General features: G+C 47.0%; 1 protein-coding gene across 1 annotated transcript in view; it reads left to right on the top strand.

The window, feature by feature from the left end:
• The window catches only part of CBL (Cbl proto-oncogene), a 569,152-nt gene that overhangs the window by 243,586 nt on the left and 299,420 nt on the right, over positions 1-26,146 (top strand). The window lies entirely within an intron of this gene.

Raw genomic sequence — 26,146 nt, 5'->3', positions numbered from 1 at the left:
GAGATGAGAGCAGAGGGAAAAAGAAATAAGGTTACATATTTACCAGCCTGTTAATATTTATGAGGACTATGAACAGATTAATTTCCATGCACCATTTCACCTGCAACGCTTTCCTTCCATATTTATGTAAGGGGGAAACAAATAAACAAACAAAAAGAAATCCAAATATCTAGCTTCTTTTAGATGGTTCATGAGCCAGCTGTCATTTAAATCAGGATGGTTTACTTTGTGCAGAAAAAGTCTTCCTCTGCATCTTTTTGGTCAGTGGGACTAATTTTCTAAGCTTCAGGCCAAGGGATGGCTTCCCTTTTGGTGTTCTGCAGCTATCTCCTATGTCAGCTGGAGGATCACTAGCTCTGTATCGCTACCTGGCCATAGGGATTCACAATTTGCCTGGTTTTTAGGATCCAGAGACCCAGAGGGATTTTTTAGGAGAGCCAACAGCAGTCCCTGCAGGATAGGGCTTCTTGTAATGGATAAGATCCCGTGCCAGGCATTAAATAAGGGAGAAAGAGATTTCGCTGCTGCAGCAGCATCAGAGGGTTGAAAGTATTATTATAGGGGCCAGATAGCCCAAGGCTGGGCTTTTCCTGTGAGTGGTGCCATACAGACCTATGGGAAGCAAGACCTGCAGGTCAGAAATGGGTGGGAAAGGGCCATCCTCAGAGGATGCAAAAAGCAGGGCCAGTGACAGACCCACTCTACTGACAGACCATGCGCTGCATTATCCATTTGGCTGCACTGCTTCAACCTAATCCCAGGTGGCTGCAGATTTGTTATTCAGAAATACAACTGCTGCTGTTTGGGTACTCCCAATCCCCCAGGGAAACATTTTCTTATTGTCTCTAGGAGAAACATAGTCAAGTCTGTTTATAAAACTAGTTATCGGTATAAATTAACATTTAAAACCCTCTACAGTTTACATTTCCATTTATAAAATCTTCTGTTAGGATTATTTGATAATGCAAATTCTCATCTACTGCCTTAATAGACCCTTCAGTGTTGGGGTGGGTTTTGATTTCAATTGCTTTTTTTTTCATCTTCTAGTAATAGGATCTGCTATACATACAACAGATTTGTCAGTGGAATTTTAACAAATAATATTAAATGAACTTTAAATGCCATTTGTATCATCAGGTTTTTAATTTCAAAAGTGTCACCCTATTGCATTTTGGGAATATGTAAATTAACAGTTCACCTACTAAATTTTATGGCAGCCCAACGTGTCTAGAATACTTTCTGCTGTTATTTCTGTTTATTTAATCCTTGCAATATAAGGGAAAGATTAGCTGTTCATATTTTGTGTATTTGTTTTATAATGGATTGGTTTTTTTCATTAACAAAACAATTTAGAGTTATGCAAAACAAGGTACAAACTGTATTGGAAGTTGACTATGAAAAACACAGCTTGGGGGGGAAAAAACCCCAGGCTAAAGAAATAGAAAGATAGTACTGTGCAACAGCATGTGATAAGAGTCTTTAAAATCTTGTACTCATCTGGCTTTACAATGAGATACATACAAAACAGACACTGACCGTGCATGTTACATCTGAAGTATAAGAAGGGAAGACAGCTAATCTGGACATCCAGATTCTGTTCCATTGCAGAGCTTTACATCCTGGTAAACCACTGTTCCTCGTTGAGAAAGAGCAGTTCTCACACTGTTAATTCTTTACTTACTTTTTATAAGTGTTTAAGGACCCCTAAAAGATGCTGCAGAGATTGAAACCTCATTTTTGGGGAAGCTTGCTTAGAATTGTTAATAAAGCTTGCAGGGAAAAGGGAACGGGAAGGGTAGTCTTTTCCAGTGACAAGAATGATGCAGGACTTTATTAAAGTTCTGAAGGGGGAGGTGGAGAGAGAATGGAAGACTTCATGTGATCTGAAAAAGTGGGTGAGGTCTGATAGGAAACAAGCTGTCCTGAAATGCTTGCAAGCTCCTGACCTGCCATCTCCCTGAGCCTGGGCTTTATGCTCCGCATTCATGGAGTCCAGTCATCTCAGTTTCTGCCCTCCAAAGCAACACCTGGGGCACCCTCTCTGGACCTCAAACTTCCCAGGTCCCCACCTTGTCCATACTGGCCTCTGGTCTGGCTCCCAGCAGGACAGTGCAGGTATGCAAACGGGAAGGATGGGACCAGTCCCATTTCAGCCTGTTCCTAACACTAGCGTGTATGCAACTGGTCTGTTCAGCCCTTTGGACTTAGTCTAGTGTAGCTTGCAGGGTGGGAGACACACAGCCTGAGGGAGACAATTACTCCTGCACAGTGGAAGAGGAAAGCTCTGTCCCGTGGCCATCCATAACAGGCTGAGATTCCTTCTGGCTGTAGTCAACCCTCTCTACATACAGATGGCACCATGCTGTTCTGCATCCAAATGGGATTGTGAGAGATTGGTCTGAATGTACCAGAATCAACCAGCTGTGTTCCTGCATGAGTGCTGGTGGGAAGGTTCCAGAGGTGCTGCCCTTCTCGCGCATATGCATGGCTCCTCCAGACGGGCTGCTGTGGGTGGATGCTGGGAACCAGCCAGCTGGAGGAGTGGAGTAAACTTGAGTGCTGGTTGGTGCTGGCAGGGGAAAGGGGGATTTGGTTTTGGAGGCAGTTTTCTGTGGGACAATGTGGAGAGGCCTTAGGAAATGTGGTGGGAAACAGGCTGAAAACTCATGCCCTAGCATCACTTAGATAAAAAGCACTGTGATAGGCACTTTGTCAAGGTAGGACAGAACAGGGAGGCCCTATCGGCCAAGCTTGAATCCCATAGCGAGAGTCTGTCCCTCCCAACTGCATGTTCCCCGAAACAGGGATGTCATGCCAACACCTGGAGATTGATCAGGGATTGGGACCCTGTAGCACTTGTAAAGGGAGTGGGGGGAGAGTGGAAGTCCACTCTCACCCACACAAGCTCCCTGCTACACACCTCTAATGAAAGAATGCTCCTGACCATTTCTTCACTTCATCAGCTTATCACTTCATCAGATAAAATTAATTTAACCAGGAAGGGATGCATCTCTCATGAAGCTGTCCAAGTGAGAGAGCCTTTTTCTCTTTTACAGGCCCTCGGTTCTCTTCCAACACAGTGGGATCCCTATTACTTGCCAGCAAACTTTCAGGTGCATCTCCATTAATTATCATAAGCTGGTTAACCACACAGTAATCATAAATCCCTCTCATTTGTTACTGGCCAGTGATTACAGTGGCAGCAGGAGAGGCGGAGGCAAAAGGAGTGGAGAGACATTGATTCCCATTGCAGGAAGATGGCAGATCATCAAACACAGTCTGCTTTGTGTGTGTGCCTGGGCATGCAGGTCTTTGCACAGATAATGACTGGAGCAAATGTTTATTTGTTCAGATATAGGGTTGAGAGGCTCTTACAGGATGCTCTGCCTTGGGAAATCAATACTGGCACTTGCAGAGAGAAGGGAAAGAAGGGGAATGCCTCTGTGGGTGAGGGTGGGGTATGGGTGTTTGTGGTTCAGTGGCCCAGGGCAGGGCATTTGGACTTGCCCAGGAGGAGGGCTGGCTCGGCTCCTACTGGAGCAGAGCCATGAGCCTAATGCATGGTCTTCTAACTCATCTGGGCTTCTCTTCTCTCTAACCTGAGACATCAAAATAAATCCATTCCTTGAACTCAACTGGCAGGGCCAGACATTTCTGCAAAACACAGAGATCTGGCTTTTCCAGGCAGGGAAAAGAGGACATGAGAGTATTGGCAGGCTGCAGGGTGTGTTTCAAGATGGGGAGGCCAGCCCTCCCCTGGGCACAGGGTCGCTATCATACGACAGCCAGCAGGCACCCATAAGCACACAGTGTCCTCTCCGTGCCACCCAAGCAGAGGCAAGAAATGACTGACACATGCGGATGTAAGCAGCTACCTTACACTGGAGTTCTTGCTTCTGCAGGAACACAGCCCCTTTACAGCTAGATAAGTAACTCCCTTTGGATCATTTTGCTACACTGACTTCATGACCCATGCCAACGTGCTCAAACACAAGAAAGGATCATCATGTTAATTGCAATCCTCTTGTTATGCAAAGTCATCAGCAGACTAATGTCCCATGTTATTACCAGGAACTGCAGACACCTCAATTCAAACAGAAGCCAGGATGTGTGCAAAGACAGACATGAGACCTACGACTGGCAGGCAAGCTGGCTCGGCTCTGGGGGTATCTTGCGAAAGCAGACAGCTCTCTGATGTTATTGCTGGAGTTAGTGACTGCAACAGCAAAGGGGAGCCAGCATTTATGACCAAAGGAGAACAAAAAACTCTCCTGCAAAAGCCCCTCTGTTGCTTTGCCATGTTGTTCCCCAAGTCTCAGCTTCCTCCTCTTCCACTGATGTCTGCTAAGCCCATAAACCACTCATTACCATTGCTGCCCTCTAACATTGCCCAGGCTGTGCCGTCTGCGTCCGTGGAAGTTTTCAGGTCCAAGCTGGATCAAGTCCTGAGTGACCTGCTCTGAACTCACAGGTAGCCCTGTTCTGAGCAGGAGGTTGGGCTAGAGACCCCCTGGGGTCCCTTCCCACCTGCACTCTGCTACGAGTACAGGCACTAAGCCTTCGGCCGAAGGTTGCTCATGGGCGCCGCACCACGGTTGCTGAGGCCCCTGCAGATGGAGAGTTGCAAAAACGGGTTTTGGGTCACTGGTTATTTTCTGTCGCTGTTTATTTCAAAAGAACTGGAGGATTTATTTGAGAAGAAACATGCTGGTGGGATGAATTACACTTGTCTGTGGTGTTTTCCCGCCCCAGCACTGGTTTGTAATAGGGGTGGTATTCCCTGGAGGATTATTTGACGCCTCTAAGCAGCTTTTGATGTACTGTAGCACACAGTTCTGGGAGAAGGAAGCTGGAGCCAAAACCAGCCGCCTGTGATTGTAGAAAGCACATGCTCTGCATTGCACTGTTGATCTCATTCATTCTAAGTGAATGTAGGGCTTTTGAAATGACACTGATATTAACTAAACAAGGGGTACTGCTTAATCACAGACTGTGTGCTCCTGAGAGAGGTGGAGCCAGCTTCTCTCTCACACCCAATATGAAACATCCAGAGCAAGATAAGTGTGCTCCGAGTCCCTCTTAGGAAACCGGAGTGCAGCAAATATTTGTCCAGAGGAGGGACCCCAGAAACACAGAAGGATGCTGCCTGCTTAAATAGGACAAAAGAACCAGAGAAAACAGAATGCCCCCCTGAGATGTCAGTTGGTATGAGGACCCTTGGGCAGACTTGGCCACCCATGAAAAAAAGCAAGCTACCCATGTGCCCAGTGTGAGGCAGTTTTACTCAGACCACTCTGCCTGGTTGCAGGGCAGGGCTGAGCTGGGATTCACCCTTCACAGCAGCTCGTCTGAAGAGGATGAGGGGAGGGCTTTCTCTAAGCCGGTGTGAGAACCACACTAAGAGATAGGTAGTTTTTTTAAAGTGGAAAATCTCTTCTTAACAGAAAATACCCTCTTCCAGCACCTTGTCCCTAAGTGACCCAGCTGAGTGGTTGAGCCCTCTGTGGTACCTGCTGTCATATATCACGAGAAACCGCTGCTGGAGGAACACTCTGGGATGCAATAATTCAGATTATTTATATATAGAGATCCCCCGCCCTTGCATATCAGACAGAATGGTACTCAGAAGAGTCCTCTGAGTTTCAACCAGAAGCTCTGGATAAAATATCACTTGTGGTACAGTGTCAAGTGTGTGACAGCAGAATTGCTGGCAAAGTGGAAGGGCCAGCTTAGCAAGGCCCACGTTTCTCTTAGTGCTCTCTTTAGCCTACAGCTCTCCAAAATTGGTGGCCTTCCAGACAGTTCAAGAGAGACAATTACCTTTCTTTCCTGGTCTTCCCCTCCCCTCCCTGGTCCCCTGCTGACACATCCTGCCACTTCCACATTTATTTCTTTGTCTCTCCTTTTCTTTGAATCTCCCTTGCCTTTCTCTTTAAGCTGGAGTGGCAGTAGTTGGGTTGTGGGAGCCTTCAATTTCCTATTCAGTGCATCATGGAGCAGTAATTTCCAGCACTTCCATAATTAGGGGAATTTTAAGCAAACTACCCTGTGGATGATTACAGCCGGATTCAATTTCTGTTGCTTTGATCACCAAAGGACGAAGACGCTGCTTGAATATTTGGTTATGTGCTCTGCCTAAAGAAGAACCTCACACCAGCTGCTTCCTTCCTCTCTTTTCTTTCTACCTCCCTCCCTTCAGCCCCTATCAACCCTCCCTACCAATTCAGAGATTGTCTTTCTGCTGCTTCTTTAGCTTAAGTGGAAGAAAATTCCCCTTCTATGAAAATTGGGATATTTTCCCAGCTAAGAGACAGTATGATCTGATTTTTAGAGCAGGATAAAAGGAAACCATAGTCAGGGAATTTAATTTCCAGGCGTGTGTCTCTCTTTCCTCATCTATAAAGTGATGGGGCCAAGGGACAAGGCATTAATTTGCTGTTCTGCTTTGTAAAGGCTCCTATACGCAATGTTCCAAGGGCAAGATGCAAGCCTGATTTCTTGGGTCTGCAAGATGGTTTGGGAAACCCTATGACATCAAGGTGCCTTTGAAGTGATAATTGGTTCTTCCTGTTTTTATCAGCTTTAACACTCAGGAATAAACATGAGGCCTTTTGCCATCACCTTTTTGCTTTATCCACGCTTTAGTTATCTCCCTGATCATCTACTTTACTCTCCAGGGCTGGAAATTCATCCATGAGGTCCATTGCGGCATTTAATCTTTTCTAGTTCCAGAGAGGGGGAAATGACAGAGGCATGGCTCTGTTTCCTGAGCCTCCATGAATGTCTAGTGAGGGCTGCAGTGAGTGGGAAGGATGTAGGACAAGAGACATAGGGAGGTGCATGCCAGGATTTAAGAAGAGGACAGAACAGGGGAGAAGGGCTGGGACGATCTCAGTAGAAGTTGGACCAGAGCAACTTCGCTCCAGCTCATATACACAGACAGTGGCAGGAGATGCCCCAGACCTGCCACAGTCCTTCCCAGCACAGCAGAAGGTCAGACCTCACCTTCCACAGGTAGTTATTCTCAGTGGGGGATAATGCTTGAGGAGGTTCTGCCTTCCTGTTCCCAAATGTGAGCATGATGGGCTGTCAGCTCTGGTATATTAATAGACTATTAATGCTTCCAAGTTTCCTGAGCTGCGTGTATGGGTTTTCCATAGGTTAATTAGGCCATATTTCAGGATAATTACAGCTGTATATTTCTACACTAATTAAGTGGCTTTAAAACATACCCACAATGTGGCTCAGTGAATCATAATTAAACTTCCTCTGCCTCCTGCTATACGCTATGGAACTAATACCCGTAAAAGACCCAAACACTGCTCCTTGCCAGCAGCAAATTAGAGCTCACAAAAATAATCTTATGGAATGTACCTTTTTTATAGAATCATGTACAAATTAATTCAAAATGAATATTACATGAGTCATCAAAATGCCTCAGCTTCTTTCTCTTTATTTGTATTTATCCTCCCACGTGAACTGTCACCTGGTGAAGACAGCGGGGAACCAGGGTGAGGGGACAGCGACTCGTTCATGCATTTGCCGACAGCAATGTGCTTTGCTTTTCCCTCTCTCCAAGCTGGGGAAGGTTTAAGGTCCATGGGAAAATTGACAGCGAAATCTGTGCTTATTTATTCCACTTCTGTGAAAGTCTGCACGCTGAAGCAAGCACAGGCTGTGGTTAGGTACTGGTGGGGTAAAGGAGACATGAACTGGAGGCTGTCTGGCTGTTTGTTACTGCCCGTCTGCTAGAGATCAGTGATCCTGCAGCTTGGCTGGTCAAACGGGTTGTGTGGGGCAGCCAGAGCTTGCCTGGCCAGCATCAGCCCGATGCAGATGAGGAGTGCTCTGGCATGTCCGGGAAATGAGTGACCAGGGACACAGGTGGCACTGGCCTATGGCAGGTGTGACTAGTTCGGTCCTCTCTGTGGGCCGTGACCTTCACCAGCGTGGGAGCATCTTCGGTTTGGTGGTTGTTTGTCCTCACGCATACCAGTGGGTCCGGCTGGCCTGATGGCAAAGAACCTCCTTCTTCTTTCTGGCCTAACTGTAGCCACAAATGTTTTCTCTGTTTGCCCTCTGTTACTGTTTAGCTGGAGGACTGAAGTTCCCTCCTCCTTTTTCCTCTGCTGTTTTTAGACATAGACATCAGATGCTCTTTCAGCCTCCGCTTTTGTTAGACTAAAATGCCAGCCCCTTCTCTGCGAGGTAAACGATACCAGTAATTCCTTCTCTGTACTGGTTTCTTTTATGTTTCTCAAGACGTGATCTACGCCTTTCTTTGTGCCTTGCCTCAAGGTATCACCGCCTCCTGCCTACTGAAAAGCTGCTGTTGAGCTATTCTGTTCTTCACTGGCTGCTTGTAGGCAGTCCTGACACTTGGCTGGGGTCTCCCAGACCCTCCTGCAATACAAATAATAACTGTACTCTTCTCCCTTACATCAGATTTTGCCATTTCCAGTGGAGATTTGTCATCCCTGAGCAAATTTAAACTGTCAGGTTTTTTCACCCCCATGTGCCCCAGCCCTTTTCTGGATTTGTGAATGCTGTTCAGCAGTTTAAAAGGGCCTGGAAAACTGGGATTTGATATAGGGAAATGTCTTGGCCAGCAGATTTCAGACATCTGTTTGCATTTTTCAACTGATTGACTCTGGTGGAACCTACAAGCCTTTGATGTGAGCTTGCAGCAAACATTCTAGTGGATGAATTAAAAATTAGACAGTGCAGTGATGGGTGCTCTAGAAATAAAATTATAGAGATAGGGGGATAGATAGATAGATCAGTCTGACTGAGGGAAGTGAATTTTAAGAAATGTTATAGTGCATTAATGGAAATCAAATGTGATATTCTTATTCCCCCTGGAAACTCATTCCAGGGGTTGAGTTCAGCTACTCAGGAGACAGACAACATCATGTGAGCAGCATAGCCAATCCAAAACAGCTCTCATTTCAAGTCCTGAATTTTTGCAACTAATTCCTGCTGCAAAGCAAAGCAAATTCAAAACTACCACCAGGACCACGGTTTCACACCCAGAGTCCCTCTGCCATTTTTATTAATAGATTCTGGGAGAGACATCTTCGTGCAGAGTGCTCACAGACAGGAATGGAAGCCAAATTTGTGAGATTATTGATTAATTATCCAGCCATCTCTGCCTGCAACACTGACATGTGAGTTAGGAGCTTAATGCCCTGAGGCATCACATTCACTGTGGAAGTACAAATCCCGGAGTGCTGGTTTATAATCAACATATTGCATAAATGCCTCTTACTTGTGCACATCAATTTTCTCCAGGTCTCAGGCCTTAATCTCAAGTGCCTCCTGTTTGGGAATAAAATAATTAAGTTTTGGGTGGAGCTCATTCATAAATCATGCAAAAGTTCATACTGAGCAAGGGGGGCAGGAAAACTGCTTGGTTCATTACTTATTTGTTTAAAATAAATGGGAGAGGAAAAAATTCAACAACACAGTTTGGGTGAGGTATAAGGAAAAGCTTTCTAATTATGAGAGGAGTGAGGCATGGGAACAAGTTATCCAGGAGAGTCATTGAATCTCCTCCCTCAGAGGCTTATAAAGGTGGGTTTAGCCAGCATCTGGCAAGGACATTTTGGATATCTATGATTCAGCTTCAGTGAAAGAGGGAGGGATACCATGTTCTCCTGAGGTCCCTCCCAGCTGTACATGCCTAAGACAGAAAGGAAAAAAATTAAATTATGGGTCAGCTAAGACAGTCCTCAGTTGTGATGAACATGTTTCAGAAACATCACTGAGTGTGGGAGACATTAGCCTTGGCAATATGCAGAATCCCCAGTTTGGATGAAACCTGCCTTAATTGAAGGCACAGACTCCTTGTCCTGCAACAATCATCAGTGCTGAGCACGGCTTTCTTTTCAAAAGGCCTGTAAGCAGCAAGGAGAGAAGAGGAGGGAGTTCAGCAGATCTTCAAAGGCTTCCACCTCTCTTCTGTCCTGTCCCCTAGAGTCCAAGTTGCAGGTCCAGCAATATTGTAAGGGGCTACGTCTCCCCTCGGCCAAATGTAAATCTACCCCAAAGCCTCCAGAAATTACAATATCAGTGTCCTAAAAAAGCCCACAAAACCCACACACTGAAATTGAGTCATTGTTAAACATGCAAGTGAGGATTTTTAAAGCTGTTTGAAAGGGCTGGGTGCCCTGTTCCAATTCAGAAGGAAGGGAGTCAACCTTCCCCTCTGCCTGCCCAGTCAGGTTCCTGGACAATGCTTGCCACATGCCATTAAACCAGCTTTCATGTTGCTCTCCCCAGGGGGCTGTTTTTCTGTCTCTGGAGGAAACAAGGGCCTGTATTTTGATGCAACCTGCTAAGTGCCCTGCAACACTTAGACTGGAAGGCACTGTATAAAATGTCAACCATTATCATTAATCGCTCCTGTATGTTGCTGCTGACTTTTATGTGGCAGGCACTGCAGTCTATAACAAGCTACTGTCACTGTAAAAATATTCCTGTACATTTGTGGCTGAGCTGGAGGGCAGATCAGAAGAAGTGGAATAAGCATTTGCAGCTGCTGAAAGGGGTGAAGGGGGCTGATGCTTTGCAGGGGTTGGAAGGAGTATGGCCTGGATGCAGCTTCAGTAGGGCTGGGGCTGCACCAGGCAGTGCTTCCAGCAGGAGTTAGTTTGCTGCAGTAACTCCATCCCTGAGTGCAAACATAGGAGGCTTGGCTCTCTGAATACCAATGGACTTTGTTGCTGTGTGGATGGCCTGAGTAAAAACAGCCGCATCTTTTTCTGCAGTTGGACACCAATAGTATACCTGTGGTGTCTTCCAGCGAAATTCTGGATTAGGGAGTATAACTGGGTGTTGGGCATTTGACTTTGAGAACTGAAGGAATGCTGCCACAGGGAGTGAGAGAGCAGGGCCAAGGAGGACCCTCGTGCTACGGGACTCAGAGGACAGGAGGGGCTGGTTGGAGCAAAGTGGTGGTGCTAGAGGTGCATTAAGGTTGGACTGGAAGAGCTAGAGAAAAGGAGAATGCAATGGGGGTACAGTGGCCCTTTATTGTGCAGAAGGCAGAGGGTCCCTGCTAGGCAGGGCTGAGAGTCCGGGCTGCAATAGAGTGCATCCCTGGGGACTCAGTACACACCACAGAAGACCTGTTCATGGTGTAAGTGAGCTCAACAAATGGAAATCGAGTATGTCCAAGACAGAAGAGGATCTGACAACTGTGTCTGCTTCCTGGTGGACAACTCCTCTGTGTTGGAGGGCATGCAACTGTGGCTTGGCTACACCACTGAAACCCAGCTGTGCTCCCATCTCCTCCTGCCGCTCCTCCTGCTGAAAGGGGGCATGATCCCCCAAACAGCCGCAGCCACTTGCCTTTGCCTTGCCAATAGAGTTGGTAAGAGATTAAAGGAGAGAGCAGGGGATTTGTTCTAGAAGAAATGCTACCACCTCAGGCAGTTTTAATAAACTGATAATCAAATAAAGAACAGACTACAATAAATTAACATCTTTTACCAGGAGCCAGGGAAGACTGTCCTTTGAAAGCCATTGTCAGTGTTTTAACCAGAGAGAAGAAGGAGGGAGGGGAGAAGAAGGAGCAGTCGAGGGGAAAAGCAGGGGGGGGAAAAAAGCATTTGACCCTGCTTGTTAGACGTGTGAATCCTGCGTCTAATTTCCAACGGCCTTACACCATGTGTGAGCGCTGATAAGGCCCTGTGTGAAATTGACAGCTCGGTCTGAGGTGTCTATCTGCCATAAACCATTTCTTTATTGCACAGATAAAGGAGCAAGGCTGGCTGAGCATGAATGTCTGATTAAACTTTCCATCCAAGGAAGGAGAGGTGAAGAAAGAAACACATTCCTATTAAGGCTGCTATTAGTTAATGAGAAATCATGCATGTGTACGATGATACAGTATTTGCACACACAGACACACCTGGTCCCATGTTGTATGTGAGAGCGGAGCAGAATGGAGGTGGAAAGGCAGGATGGGCAATGGAGGGAGTAGGGACAATGTGAGCTCAGGTGGGCTTGGAGATGTGTGCAAGAAACTGAGTGTGAGAAGCAGATAAATAGGGAGCAGTCCAGGTGCAAACCATGTTTTGGCATAGTCAGCTGCATTTGTGAGAAGTGGTGTGCAGCAGTTCTGGGGGAGTGGACCACGGAGCGGCTGGATAACAGAGCAGCGCTGATGCTGCCCGATGGAGTGGCTGTCTGTGCTTTGGGTACTGAAGCTTTCACAGCTTTGCCGGGTGGTGTTACACTGCCTGGCGTGTTTCCTGAGGGTGTTACTTCTGCAATTCTGATGCTGCTTTACATGTATCTCTATCCTTGTTGCACTCCCCAGCTGAGATCACTGGTGATCAGTAGGGCAAGTAGAAGGGGGAGAGATGTACAGCCCTCGGGTTCTTACAGCTATTGATTCCTCCTCTCCTTTCCCCAGGCAGGGAAGGTCCCACCTCAGTGCCTGGACAGTAGCCTAACATGGCACTATGTGGCAGGCAGTGGTGTGCCTCCAGCCCTGTCCTCGCCGCTAGCAGAAGCCAGCGTACTGGGGAGGAGGAAGAATGAGCGGCCCAGAGAGCTTCGAAGTACTTGGACTGGAGCAGGAATGTTAAACCAGAGCAGACGGCCACATTAGCCCTGCAAAAGAGCAGCAACTATCCCCGTTCATCATTGGCCCCCCACCCAGTCACAGCCTTCCAATTTTCTCTGCAAGCCTTTGACAGCTGCTCCCAGGGAAATTGTGCTTGTGTGGTGAGCCAGGGTTAGAGAAATATAGCCCTCACCTCCTTTTTATTACCAATAAGCACACACTCCCTTTGTCTTCTAAAGCAAATTCATAGCCAGTGCACAAACACAGAGCCATCAAAGGAGCCCTTCACTGGGCTGGCACGAGAGACAATGGGAAGCAGACACACCTTCATCAACAGAGAGGCGCATTTCCATTTTGATAACAAATATCTCTGGCTCCCTGTTGAACACCCATATCTTGTTTTCCCTCTGTTTTCTCTCTTCTTCCCCGAGACAGCAAGAGGAGTCCGCCAAGCAGAATGGTGCATACAATAGCATTTCCTCCTTCCCTCCCATTGCCAGTTGTCGTGCTGACAGATCTGATAGGCCTATGTGCCATGGTTTGCCTTTAGTTTTAAACAGGAGAGAGAGAAAAGCAGTCCTTATTTTCCTCTCTTCAGTGTTATCTTCCTCTTTCATGTTCTCATTACAATGCCACCCCAGTGATAGAAAGGAGGGATTCAGGAGCTGCCAAAAGAGCCACTGAGTCTTTTTCTGCCTCTGCCCTTCCCCTGGGAGTGTGAACACTGGACAAAATGCAGCCTCTGTGGAACTGGAGCATTCCTGGGCTTGCACCACAGCTAAGTGTGACTCCCCAGGCTCATTATTTTAACTGGCTGTCTGGATACAAGTAGGAGAGGAACAAGAGGGCTGCACACACAGGGCTGCCTACCAACTGACATGTGGCAAACCCTGCATGGGCATGTACAGGGCTGCTGTCTTGTTAGGATTGGTGAACATGGTCCTAACCATACAAAGACAAACAGACAACTATCATAATTAAAGGACTCAACCCATTTCTAAGTTATTTACCTGTTTTACCTCCTCTATAAACTAATTATCTTGAGCAATTGCACAGCAAATCTCAGTCCATGTTGCAGAAGATGAACAACACTTGTTCCTCTTGCTTTTGCCAGACTGAAAAAGCAAGGCACTGAGTTTCTGTCCATCTCCCTGTCTTGACCTGATGCTGTCCCATGGTTAAGGTGTTTTCCATGCTGCCTGAGCAAGAAAAGCATCTCATGACTGTCTGCATTGGGAGGATCCTGATGTTGTTAGGCATTGTGTTACAGAGGGAAATTAGCATAGACAGCCCTCCTGGTTCAGCTGCTGTCTCCCAGGCTTTGCAATATTAATGTCCCCACGGCCAGAGGAAATGTGAGCACGTTCCCCAGAGGAAATGCAAGCATGTTCCCCTGTGAGCAGCTCCTGGCTGGGGTCTCCTGACAGAATAATACATCAGAGAGTCATTCAAAGCCAATGGGGACAGAGGGAGGCGAACTGGGAGAAATTCTGCTCTGAGCATTCAGACTCCAAAACAGCACTGCCCTGATGTTGTCATGGCTGTAAAACATCACAGTTGATCTCAGCCACTGGGGATCCTGGGAAAGGCAGGCAAGGAAATTAAGAGCTCCAGCTCTTTGTCCTGAGGGGTACTCTGTGACAGAGCACAATCCGAGCACAGCAAGGCTGAGTTTGGTCCCTCCAGACTCTGCTGGGAGAGGATCCTGAAATGTGGTTGGAAAGATGTGATGCACTGTGCAGGTTCTTCCCTTTACTGCAATCAAGTGGCAATCCGGAGAAGGGCTCCAGTGCCAGGAGCTGGCCAGAATGCTGCTTAACCCTCCTCCTCCTTTGTTTCAGTCTCTGGTAACAAAATGGAAACGGGCAATAGCAACTCCCTCTTGTGATGGTGAAGGCCACATGCATGCCCTTGCTGCTGGTCTTCAGGAGAAGGATGGGTTTTGCTCCCTGGAGCTTATGTATATGGCCATTGTCTCATCTACCAACACTTCTTGCTCTGGCAAAATTTCCAGCCTCAGCAGAAGAGCAGTTTCCTTATCAGACTCATCCTGAGAGGATGAACAGATGCCTCCTTCCATTACAGTACCTCTTAGTGACATGACATGGTGCAGGGATTGAGAGACAAGCAGGCGTGAAAGGGGAAGCTGATTTGGAAGGAATAAAGAGAGAAAGAAAGAATGAGTGAAAGGCAACTTAGGGAGAGGGAGAGTGGAGTGTGAAGAGGGTAAGGAAACACACAGGACACCTTTTTAAAGGTAGAAGGGAATGAAAGAGTTGGGAAGTGATGAAAACAGAAAGGGAGAGAAGCATTGCATATGACGGATTGCTTGCCACGAATCCAGGATCAAAATGCCAACTAAATTAGGGTATTATAGGTCACTGAACAGAAATTGCACAATGGCAGAGTCTCTAACAAAGGTTAAAACATGGAACAAAGACAAATAATGACACAACCCAGAAGTCAGTGACCATAAACTCCAAACAAAAAGGAGGGCGTCACAGAGATGATGGGAAAGCAGAAGAAATCATTGCTTGCAATCAGTGTTCAGTGAGTCAGGCTGAAAATAAAATGTGCTGTTCAGAGCTAGAATCCTAGATGCAAACACAGATGCAGGTTTGACAGTGTCTTTCAATAAGATTAATACACTTAAAACACTCAGTAGGAATGAGAAGCCAACATCAGCTTAGGGACAGACAGAAACATGCTTAAAATGTACAGTATTGCATATGAATGTTAGAGTGAAGGAAGGAAACCCTGGTTTCTCTCAGCTGCTGAATACAGCTGTCTGGGAACTTTTCAGTGAAATCTTTGGTTGGAAAAAAACAATTTACTTAAATTGAAGTCCTTTGCATTGAAAAGGGCAGTTCTGCTAAACTTCTGATTTCGAAAACATTTACCAAAAAGAATTGGAATGGTTGAAGCATACCAGCTTTACTCTGGTTTTCTAAGGAAAGGGAGCTTATGAGATCACACCACATGCAGTATGCATGAGAAAAGACAATTTATTTTCTGTCCCCTCCTACAAATCTTGAGCCCTTTGACAGGCTTCAACCAAATTTGACAAAGGGATAGTGGGCCTTGGTGCTATTAAACTCTACAGAGGTTTGTGCAAGAGGGAGGTCATGTAGAAAAAGATGTTGAGGAAGCAGCTGGGTTGCAACATTAAACACCAGCATCCATTTTCAGGGCTGATTGCTCTGTTCTGATGAGGAATGAGCATTGGAGTCAGTGGCATAGGTAGTGCCCTTTACCAGGGGAAACACAGCCTGCCCCTACTATGGTCCCTGGGGTCTCATACCCTCCAGCCTGGGCCCAGAGTCCCAGAAACCCTGACTCCCTCAGTCTTAGACATAAACCATCTCTGCTTTCTCACACAGGCTGTCCTTTAGGTGACTTTGGGGTTGCTATGGCAGCAAAATTGATAACTCCCATCTAAAAAGGCAATTCAGTGTTGCACAGGAACATCCATCATGCCTGTACCCCATAGGTGCTGGGATAGATGACCACCACTGCTTCAGCTGTATTTTTCAGAAGTCCTCGTAGCTGTATGCTGTTAGTTGTGCCATCCTATGAAGACAAAGCTGTAGCCCAGTATGTGGAAAGCGAGTGAAAGACGTGCAACATTCTTGCTTTGCCACAGATGTTTTACTTCACCTTAGATAAGTCTCAGTAGAGGGTGGCTATGACCATGGCTGCTGCTTGTCAGATGCTCAGCAGTGCACTGCTCTTTGGGGGGGTGCCTTGGGTCTTGCGTGTGGTGCTAGATGCACCTTCAGCTTCATATCTTGTTCTGCTGTGAGCGTGAGATAGCAAAGACTTTGCCGGATTTCTTTAAGGTACTCTCTTTTTAATACCACAGATCTGCCCGTCAGCCAACGGGGTTATACAAATAGAAGAAATCTAGGGCTGCAAAGGATGGAAAGGCAGGCCATGTGGTCTGTGACATAAAACCAGTCTGTTATCTCTCTCTCCAGACTGAGGGCAGAGCTGGGAGTCATTTACCCTACAACTGTTCATTTTCCTTGGCCCTTCCCATAGATGCTGGATTTGGCACGGTGCATTCAGGAGGCAAAGGTATGAACTCCCTGGTGCCTAGACAGAGCAAGAGAGGAGACAGACCCTGCACACTGGCTCCATGGAAGGCAGCTGCTGCTCACAGCAGCTCAGCAGTGCACACAGCAGCTATACTGACTGGGAAGAAAAGAAAGGGAGTGAGGAGAGACACATGGCAAAGCTAAGAGCACGGTCTGGATATAAAACCTCCTGGCTGCAAGAAATTCAGGTGACAACAGCGTGTGGAAGATCCCTTCACTGGTGTAGACATTTCTAGGGTCACCATATCTCACCCTTTTTTGACACAATCATGTCTCTGTGAAATAACGTTAAAAGTAAACACTGCTCTTCTCCCCTCCAAAATCCCAAGCAAAAAGACCATTATGAGATCCAGCTGCATGTGCTACAGCACTTAATAAATGTTGACATTTTTACAGAGAGAACTGTCTAAGTATTTTATTGGTGTTAATATGATCTACACAGGATTAACAGGATCCCAAAATTTGTTCTCTCACCATGCAAGTAAAGGCGTATTTACTCTTGTCTCTTATTTTGGACTTGATTATAGCTTTCCTTCCCTTTAATGCTGAGATGATGGAGCAGGGAGGAGATTGGCCCTCTCCAGCTCCCCAGACCTGGGGAGCCACTTTACACCTCCTAGCCCCGTCCCTGGCAGCAGGGGCATGCTGCCCTGCTCTGTTGCTGAAGCAGTTGCTGTGCTGCTCAGCTCCGCTCTCCCTCGTTTCCCCTTTTGACCTGCCTTATTTTTAGCTGCTTCTCACAGATCTCTGAGTTGCATATTTCTTCAGCTTTGATTGTAGCGACTGAGGTAGCAATAGCAAGTGCAATTTTTGAGCAACGTTTCATGAATGGTTTAGAATAAAAACCCATGCATTAGCCTAAGCAGGCTCCATAGCATTAACAAAGCAACTGTTTATCATGCACACATACTGCACTCTGCCCTGTCTTCTCTCCCCTCCTTATAGGACTGACACCATTAGATGGACTGGTCCAGAACTACTGTTTCCCATCCACATAGCTTGAAAGCAAACCTCTTTCTCAGTGGCCCTCCAGAGTAATAAACAATTGCTTTGTACTTCAACATCCCTCACCAGTGATGGAGGTGAAGGCACCTCTCCTCTCCTGTCATCCTCCATCCCACACGGTTACCATACACTAAGACCCTGACTGCCAGGTCCTGTGCTACCTGCTAGGCTGTCCTCACAGTCAGGGCAGTGTCTGTGACAAAGATCCAGTCATTCCTTTGGAAGCCTGCGAGAAGGCAGCAGTCGGCTAAATCTAGCTCAGCCCTGTGACCAAGCAGGCTGCCAGGCAGAGTACCTCCAACTGAGGGCATGAGCTCTAAATTATCGCTTATTCCTCCAAGTATTTTCCAGCCTGCATCTCAGCCCTCCTTCCTGCCTCTCTTCATGGTGGAAGAACAAATAATCACGACAAGCCACAGGATGCTAAAGGCAGGCTCTCATTCCCTCCCAGGACTCATCTGTGCAGATGCAGTCACCTTCCTCTCCATTAATCCCATGGAAGCTCTGCAAACTGCTGCTCCACAGCCCCAGCACTAGTAAATCTCTCTCTCACTCACAGCTGTTTATTCCCTGGTTGGAGCAGTTAGGATTTGCAGCTCTATAAAACTCTCTGAGCACCACTGGGGCCCCCAGGCACCCTCATGAATAACACTGCTCAGTATGGAAATGATCTGTCTGGGGAGGAGACCAGGCAGAGCTCCTGGGCTGCCATTGTTGTCTCTTGGCTGAGGGGACGTCATCTATCTGGTGTCCCAGCCTAAAGCATGTTGCCTTCACAGTGGTTTTGTATGTAAAAGTTTCACCCAGCACATAGGGATGAAGGAGATTTTCCCACAGCCTCTTGGCTTCTGTGCAAGTCCTGTCCTTCCCAACTCACTGTGTGCACCTTTGCCAGAACCATGTACCCAGACGTAAGGGGGTAAATCCATTCAGCAGCAATATCACTTATAGGAAATGGCAACTCCACCTCAGTCCTTAAGGGTGTCCCTGACAACTGAGGCAACCCTGGGGAGAAGTCTATATGAGACCCAGGAAGCACTGTCAATACCCCTCTTAATGGCATGCTGAGGCACAGGGAGCTCATGTAACATGCAGATGAAGGAAACGGTACAGACTGCAGTCCTTCCCCTGACCTACAGCGGTGCACAATCTTGCTATCTTTTTTTGCCATCCACTGCCAGCCCGGTCTTTCTACCCTGCTGTTCAGTGCACGTCCAGTACAACTTGTGTCACGCTGGTCTCAGTGACTCAGTAAGAAGATGACTGGTAAATACATCAACAGCTCTTGTCTCCCCACATTACCCAGAGTCTGGGAAAAAGCTCTGGGAGAGCAGGTTCCAGTCCACTCATTCTGATGCCTCCTTGCCTGGCCAGCCAACGTGCCAGCCACCACACCGAGCTGTGTTCAGCAACCACATATTCTCAAGTGGATGAGTGGAGAAGGATTTAGCCAAGACCCTATCAAAGCTGGAGTCAGAGAAACAGTGAGGTCTGCACCTCATACTAGCTACTACGAAGAAAGTTAACTCTATCCCAGCCGAAACTAGGACAAGTAAGCGGAGTTAGGAAGTGTGACTGTGAGCCACATAGAATCATAAAATAGTTAAGGTTGGAAAAGACCCTCAAGATCATCGAGTCCAACCGCTAACCTATCACTGCCAAGTCTACCACTAAACCATATCCTCAAGCACCACATCTGCACGTCTTTTAAATACCTCTAGGGATGGAGACTCAACCACCTCCCTGGGCAGCCTGTTCCAATGTTTGATAACCCTTTTGGTGAAGAAGTTTTTTCTAATGTCCAACCTAAACTTCCCCTGGCGCAGCTTGAGGCCATTTACTCTTGTCCTATTGCTTGTTACTAGGGAGGAGAGACCAACCCCAACCTCCCTACAGCCTCCTTTCAGGAGGTTGCTGCTGGACATTCATGTTCTGCAGAAGGAAAAGCCTTGAAAGTCTTGAAAGCAGAGGGAGGGGGGAAAGAGAAGGGATTTGTATGGAGGAGTAGGAAAAAAACACAGATAAATAGCAAGGCCAGATCTATCCATGGCCTCTAAAGGACCTCTCTGCAATTCAGACAGCTGGGAGACTGGCAGGCTTTGCTCTTTCTAATCAGGATGGCAGTGTCACAAACTTGCTCAAGGTCCTCAGCCACCTGTATGTTCATATAGCTTGGTCCTAAAGCAGTGTAGCCGTCCCAGAGGACTTAGTACTGCTGCTGTGCTGATGCAGCTTTACTGCTCCTGGTCCCAGTGTCAGAATGGTTTCTGCTTGCTCAGGAACCTCTGCCCACCTCAGGGACTTGCCTCAGGGTCAGGCTGATGAACCTGCAGAGCAGCTGGCCCCAGGGCTCTTGAGGCCCGTTGCAAAACCTTTGCCACTGCATCTGCCTGCCTTGTCACCTGAAGCAACAGGTCCTGCCTCAGACACAGTCCTGTGCAGCTACAGTCCCTGCAACACTGGGGCATGCATCTTGGCACAGAGACTGCTGGGTGTGCAAAAGGGAACCTACCAGCTGGTGAGAGCTTTGGGCCAGATGGTGGGCAGGATTAGATTCATTTGATTTTTCAGAATGCATCAGAAACCTAGATGATCTAATATCACTCCAGATGTGAAATGTCTTAATCCACAGGGAGGAGATCTTTTTTGGGGGGGAAGGGACAGTCCTTGCCAACTCCCTTCCTGGAAAGGAATTCTCTTGCCTTGTCGGGGGTAGTGGTCTGGGAGCGTGTTAAAGAAATTACAGCATATAGCTGGCTCACCACTCTTCACTGGCAAGCCACACAGAGAGCCTTCCAGCACAGCATCTCCCATACCCCTGCATGCAGTCATTTGGGCTATGAGATTTTTAAAAATGCCTTTATTACAGTGATTATTATTGTAAGTAGGTTAAAACATCATTGACAATGCCAGCTACCCTGAGGAGAAAAAAATAGTGACTTGGAGACTGGTGATTTCAAGCAGCTGCCCACCTCCCCTTCCAACCCCATTCTGACTAATTCAGACCTCAGGCAGATGCCTCTTGGCTATGATCTGCAATGTACAAAAAAAAAAAGCTTTATAAATAACAACTATTGTTCCAAGATTGCTATCTCTGCCTCTCCCTCCTTCGCCATCTCCCTAAGGCAGATTCTGAGGCCTCCATTTGTGCTAAGGAGAAGCAGAGGAGGGTTGCTGGAATCTTCCTTCCTGCTCTGCTTTCCATTTGCTTTTCTCCCAGTACACATGGCTTTGCTACAGCGGAGACACAAAGCTGTGTGCCCCTTGCTTCCGAAGTGCACTTCGTGTGAAAGGCAAAGGGGAGCTCAGCTTTGTGTGTCTCTGCCCACTTCAGTCTTGCATAAGAACATCTACTCCCTTTAATTATGCGTATTGGCTTCACATCTGGTTTTGTTTCATTTCTGTGTTCCTGAACATCCCTAAGTGAAGAACTATTTTACCATTCAGGGAAGGATGCGCCCAGGCAGGGTTTGTGAATAAGGACTGAGAGCCTCAACTCCGCAGGACTTCAGATGAGGCTGGAGCAGCTCAGCCCGGCTGGACTCCAAGCACCCAGAGCTTTTGCATGCACCCTGCTGCATTGCCTGCATGTGCCCCTGCAGCCCTCAGGAGCTTTGCATCCCCTGCTAGGCTGTGCAGTGCCTTTTCAGAACAAAGGGTATCTCTGCGTGTGTGTAGTGTGAGGACTCGAAACACCAAACCCAGAAGCTGGATGTTGAGAGAGACTGAACGCAGAAATCTGTGCCTGAGCAGGGTGACAGCCAAAAGCGTTAGGTAACCATGTAATGCCATGCAACGCATGCCCTGAAGTTTGCTGCTGTCAGCCCTGTTCGGGCTGCTGGTGGGCAGTGGGTGTGATTCCAGGGAGCCAGCAACGGGCCGGTTGCAGAGTCCTGCTCAAAACAGCTTGCCTTCTTCTCTAAGGGGACACCCTGCTTTGTAGGATGCTTTGAAGACAGCTGACGTGAGAGCCATCTCAGAGGGAGAATTTGGTGTATCCACCCTCAGCACCCCCTCCCAGATTATTTGACTGTGAGAGATTAGGCTGGAGAAACATCCCTGGTTACACATGGTTCGCTCTCTTAGGTAATACACCCAGTCAGCCCCCCTTCCAAAGTAAATTCATCTTTCTGGCCTGAGGGGCTTAACACAGATAGAGACCCCAATTTCCTGCTTCCCCCTGCACATCAGGGGAGAAGAGAGGGAGGTGTGGAGCACACAGGCACCTGCTGTGTGAAAACAGGCTGGTTTCTCCATGTAAGAACCTGGCGCCAGGAGGGCAAAGCACTTTCTCCCAGCCTGGTTTCTCTGATGGGGAAACTTTAGTGCCAGGGGTATTTTCCAAGAAGGATTTCTAGAGGAGGGAAGCAGAGAATTTCCTGGAGCTAGTTTATGGCAGTTTTCACACTTACCAGCTGTTTGCACATGATATTGTTTCACACAATTAGGCAGGTAACAGCACCTTTAAGCCCTGTGTCAAATATTATTATGCAATAAAATAAAACCCTGAAGGAAATTATCTTGACACACACCCTGATTTACACCCTGCACCATGAAGATAATTACATTTCAGCTTGATATATAAAAGGCAGCATAGGAAGCTTGTGAAGAAGGTGCAGCTTTCTGCCATACCTGCTAAGTCAGATGTGTCTTGTTAATCATTGTTTTACAGGAATCAAACAAACATTGGTACAAAGAGGGACTGACAGGCCTGATCTCCAGGGTGGCTGGAGGTGGGCTGGGAACAGGTCTGATTGGGGAAGACAGCTCTTGCTGAAAGGGTAACAGGGAAGGTGAGCAGTATGACCTCTTCCTGCTTCTCCATTTCCTAAATAAGTGTATAATACTTAACCCTGTGTGCAATTTCTCATCCCCATTCCCAACAACAATAAAAAACATGGCTGAAGGCATGGCTGCAAATGTATTTGAAGAGGTATTAGGCTGGTGGAGAGAAAGGCCAGGAAGGATGCGTTTGCTTGTGAGGGAACTTGCTGGCTATGAGAAAGTATCCCAGTTTCCTATTCCCAAAATAAAAGCACTGGGCGGCATTGAGGCTGTATGCTGCCTCTGACCTAGTCTATGGGAAGTATTGAGCTCAGTGGCCACTAGAGCTCATCTATAGTCCATCTTTACCTCACCTTCGTGCAGAAAGACTTTACTTCTTTCTCAGTTCTGAGGAAGGCAGTGCATGGGGAAATCCCAGGAAGGACTTAGATTTAACCCTCTCTCATTGCCAAAAACCTCATGCCATGAGCTCAAGACCAGCACTGTTTTTTCCTTTTTTCCTTCTTTTGCTTGGAGGTTGGTGAGACTAATCCTTTCAGTGTGTGAAAAAGAGCAGAAAAGCCTGAGACAACCAAAAGTCTCAGTCCCTGCCTCCTTTCCCAGTAGAGAAGTTGTGGCCTGAAAGTGCAGCTCTGTGGTCTCAAAGCAGAGCAAGAGTCAAGAGAGGAGTAGTATGTTATGTGGACCTTCACTGACTGAAGTGAGCTGTGCAGGGTATGGAGCACTTCATTTCTCAGTGGTTCATAACCCTTCAGCCTTGGCAGCCACTGCAATTCATAACTTAATGCAAAGGAATATGTATTCGAAATGACAGGCAGATTACACTCTGGGTAGAGCCAAACCTTCTTCATTTGGGTCTGGAATTGGTTTTAAGCTGCAGGGGACCCTGACAGTGATAAAGAGTTAACATGGCAGCCACTGCTGTCTACACTTGCAACTCATTGAGTAGAGTGGGTATTGCATTAACACTGTTCTATTAACTTCCCAGTGATGAGAAGTATCAGCTATCATGTTGCATTTTGACTAGAGAGAGCACAAAGACAAACCAGAGACACAGATTAAGGTTCACAAGGTGGCTCCTCCAGGCTGCCTTTGCTGGCCCATACCCAGGACAGCAAGACTGGGACTCAGGAGAGGCAATTTGGAGTGGACAACCATGCTGGGGGAGCGAGGAAGGTTAAAGCAAGAGAGTACTTGTTGGAACGAGAAGCAGAACTGAAGCTGGACCTGCTGTGGCATTGTCCCAGGGACTGGAGCTGCGATAGCAGGTCTATGGACTTTGCAAGTAAAGCCTGGGATGGGGGGCAGACTCAGGATGGGGACAGTGGGACTGAGATAGCTGCTTATGAAAGCTGAGGAGAGCAGACTGAAACCTGGATGTTGCAGTATTAAATTGAATTCTGTCCCACTCTTACATCTTTGCCTTTTTGCTTGTATGAGCATAAGCAAAATAAGCACTATGATCAGAAAAAAAGAAGAGAAGAGAAAGAAGTTAATTACTCATAAGAAACTTCTAGGATCATGGGTTAGACACTGCCTTCTTAAAAGTCTCCAAATCCCCATGAAAAGCCAGGTCCACGCAATGCACTTTACATACTAACAGAGTCTAATTCCCTGTCTGATAAAAGCAGAAGGAAAGATAAAAAAGCCTGAGGGCAAATAGGATTAATTGTGTGTCAGAGGTGCCTAATTAGAAAGAATGATGGACTGGAAGGCAACACACAGGAGGCACGAGCCAGCCCAGTCTGCTCTTCATGGCCTCTTCTCTGTATCCAGGCGCATCAGCTATAGGCAATGTAAATGCTCTAGCGTCAACAACCCCCCTTTTTCTGGTCTGTTCCCTCACTCAGGGAGCTGGGAAGCCCTTCTCTAGTAACTCTCATGTGTCAGTGTGACCCTGGGAAGATTTCATCTGTTCACATGCTTATTTGCTCCATCTACCTTTCCCCTGAAAAATCAATGTGATAAAGAACTCTTGTTCCTTCTTCCTTTTCCCTCTTCATTACAGTGCCTGTCCTTCCTAGTCTTTTCTCCTGGAAGTTTTTTGAGCATCTGGAACTTCTGAGGCCAGTATTTCTTCTCATTTTCTACCTCAGGGGACCCCTGAGTCCCTGGCCTCCTGTCAGGAGAGAGTTGGCTTCATTAGACTTGCCCCATGCCGGTAGGAAAGCCAAGCTACTCAAGGGAACTCATAGTCCATGGGCAGGCAATGGAGATGGGGAGAAGAACCTTTCTCCCCTGGGATTCTTCTTCTAGTGTGGATCAGGCCAGTGCTGCTGAAGGCCTTTGTTCTCTTGCTGGCTCCAGGGCCCTACCAGTCCTGCTGGCCCAACCAAAAAAGAGGAGTCCAGCTGACACAGTCAGCAGAGATATCAATAGCTAGCTGGACCAGAGATACCTCCTGGCAATGTCCCATGGCCCATTAGGAGAGAGTATGGGTTGCTATAGTAAATGGAAATAAATGACCATCAGTGTTGCACTGGAATTTTCCATAAAGGAGAGCAGCTGGAGGAGGTCTGGTTATTACATGTGATGGGCAGGTTCCAGTCTCTTCTCTTGCTTGAGGGCTCAGAGAGCGTGAGTGGGACTAATTTCATTTCACCTAAAGTATTCAGTGAATCCTTTTCACCATGTAAAATCCATTGCAGTTTTCTCATTAATCCTCCAAAGTACAGACACTGACTCCAGGCCTAATCCCACTCTGCTATTGTATTTCTCTACTGCAGCCTTCCCTCATCAGCTTAACAAATTCCCTCTATTTCAATAGACTATCCAAAGCTAAACATGCTGGCATTAGACTGAAACTGTCTCCCAAGAGCTGCTATACCTTCTTCACTGGCAGCCTCATTTCCCGGCCTGGGCAGGGAAGAATTCTGAAAGCAGACAGGAGAGGCGGAGGTCATGAGCTGTGACATTAAAAAATTGCTTCTCTGAGCCTGTGTCAGGTCAGACAAAAAATGTATCATGTCCCAGGCAAATTAGAATTGATCGCAGCTTGGTTTGGGGTTGAGAAATTTTTTTCCCTTTTTCTCTCCTCTGGGGCTGATCCTAACTCAGGTAGGAAATATATTGAGAGTCCATGCTGGTGATAAGGTGCTGAATCTAATTAAAGTCTTTGTCAAAGGGCTTTGTTTCAGAGGCCTAGCTCTGGCTGCCAACAGACATCAATTTTAAGCAGGCCCTTTCTATGCATAGATACTGCAGCCCAAAGTGAGCAATGTGCTGAGGACCTCTTAAACCCCAGCAACTGGCCCTCAGACCTTCTGCTCTCATTAGACTAGCAATGACTTCAGCACAGTGCTGCTCTTGGGAAAGATCCTCCAAGGACTTTTGTTTCTTCTAACTTGGGTGCCTGGTTTCTTTCTTCTGTGTTCGTGTTGCTTTCCTTTTCTCTTTCCACACAGAGGCAAGACTTCAGGTTCCTCCTTTAAGTTGGCTGTTGATTCAAGGTCAAGCTATTTCTTTCCCTCTGTGCTTTAGTTTGTCACCTCTAAAATGGAGAATGCCTACCCTTCCATTTTCTTGAAGATCCTGAAGGAAGAGCTGAAAGACAGCTATATCAGTATTTTCATCTCCAACCCCTTACGCTTTGTTCACCCATGTAATTTGAACAGCTGTTTCCTTAATTTACACCATGAAATCATGTTGTTTTCTCCTAGTCCAGACTGTGGCTCCCTCTCTCCAG

The sequence above is a fragment of the Phalacrocorax carbo genome, chromosome 21 (genome assembly GCF_963921805.1).
Source record: "Phalacrocorax carbo chromosome 21, bPhaCar2.1, whole genome shotgun sequence".
NCBI lineage: Eukaryota > Metazoa > Chordata > Aves > Suliformes > Phalacrocoracidae > Phalacrocorax > Phalacrocorax carbo.
The sequence above is the reverse complement of the archived record's forward strand: the minus strand, read 5'-3'. Positions and strand labels throughout refer to the sequence as shown.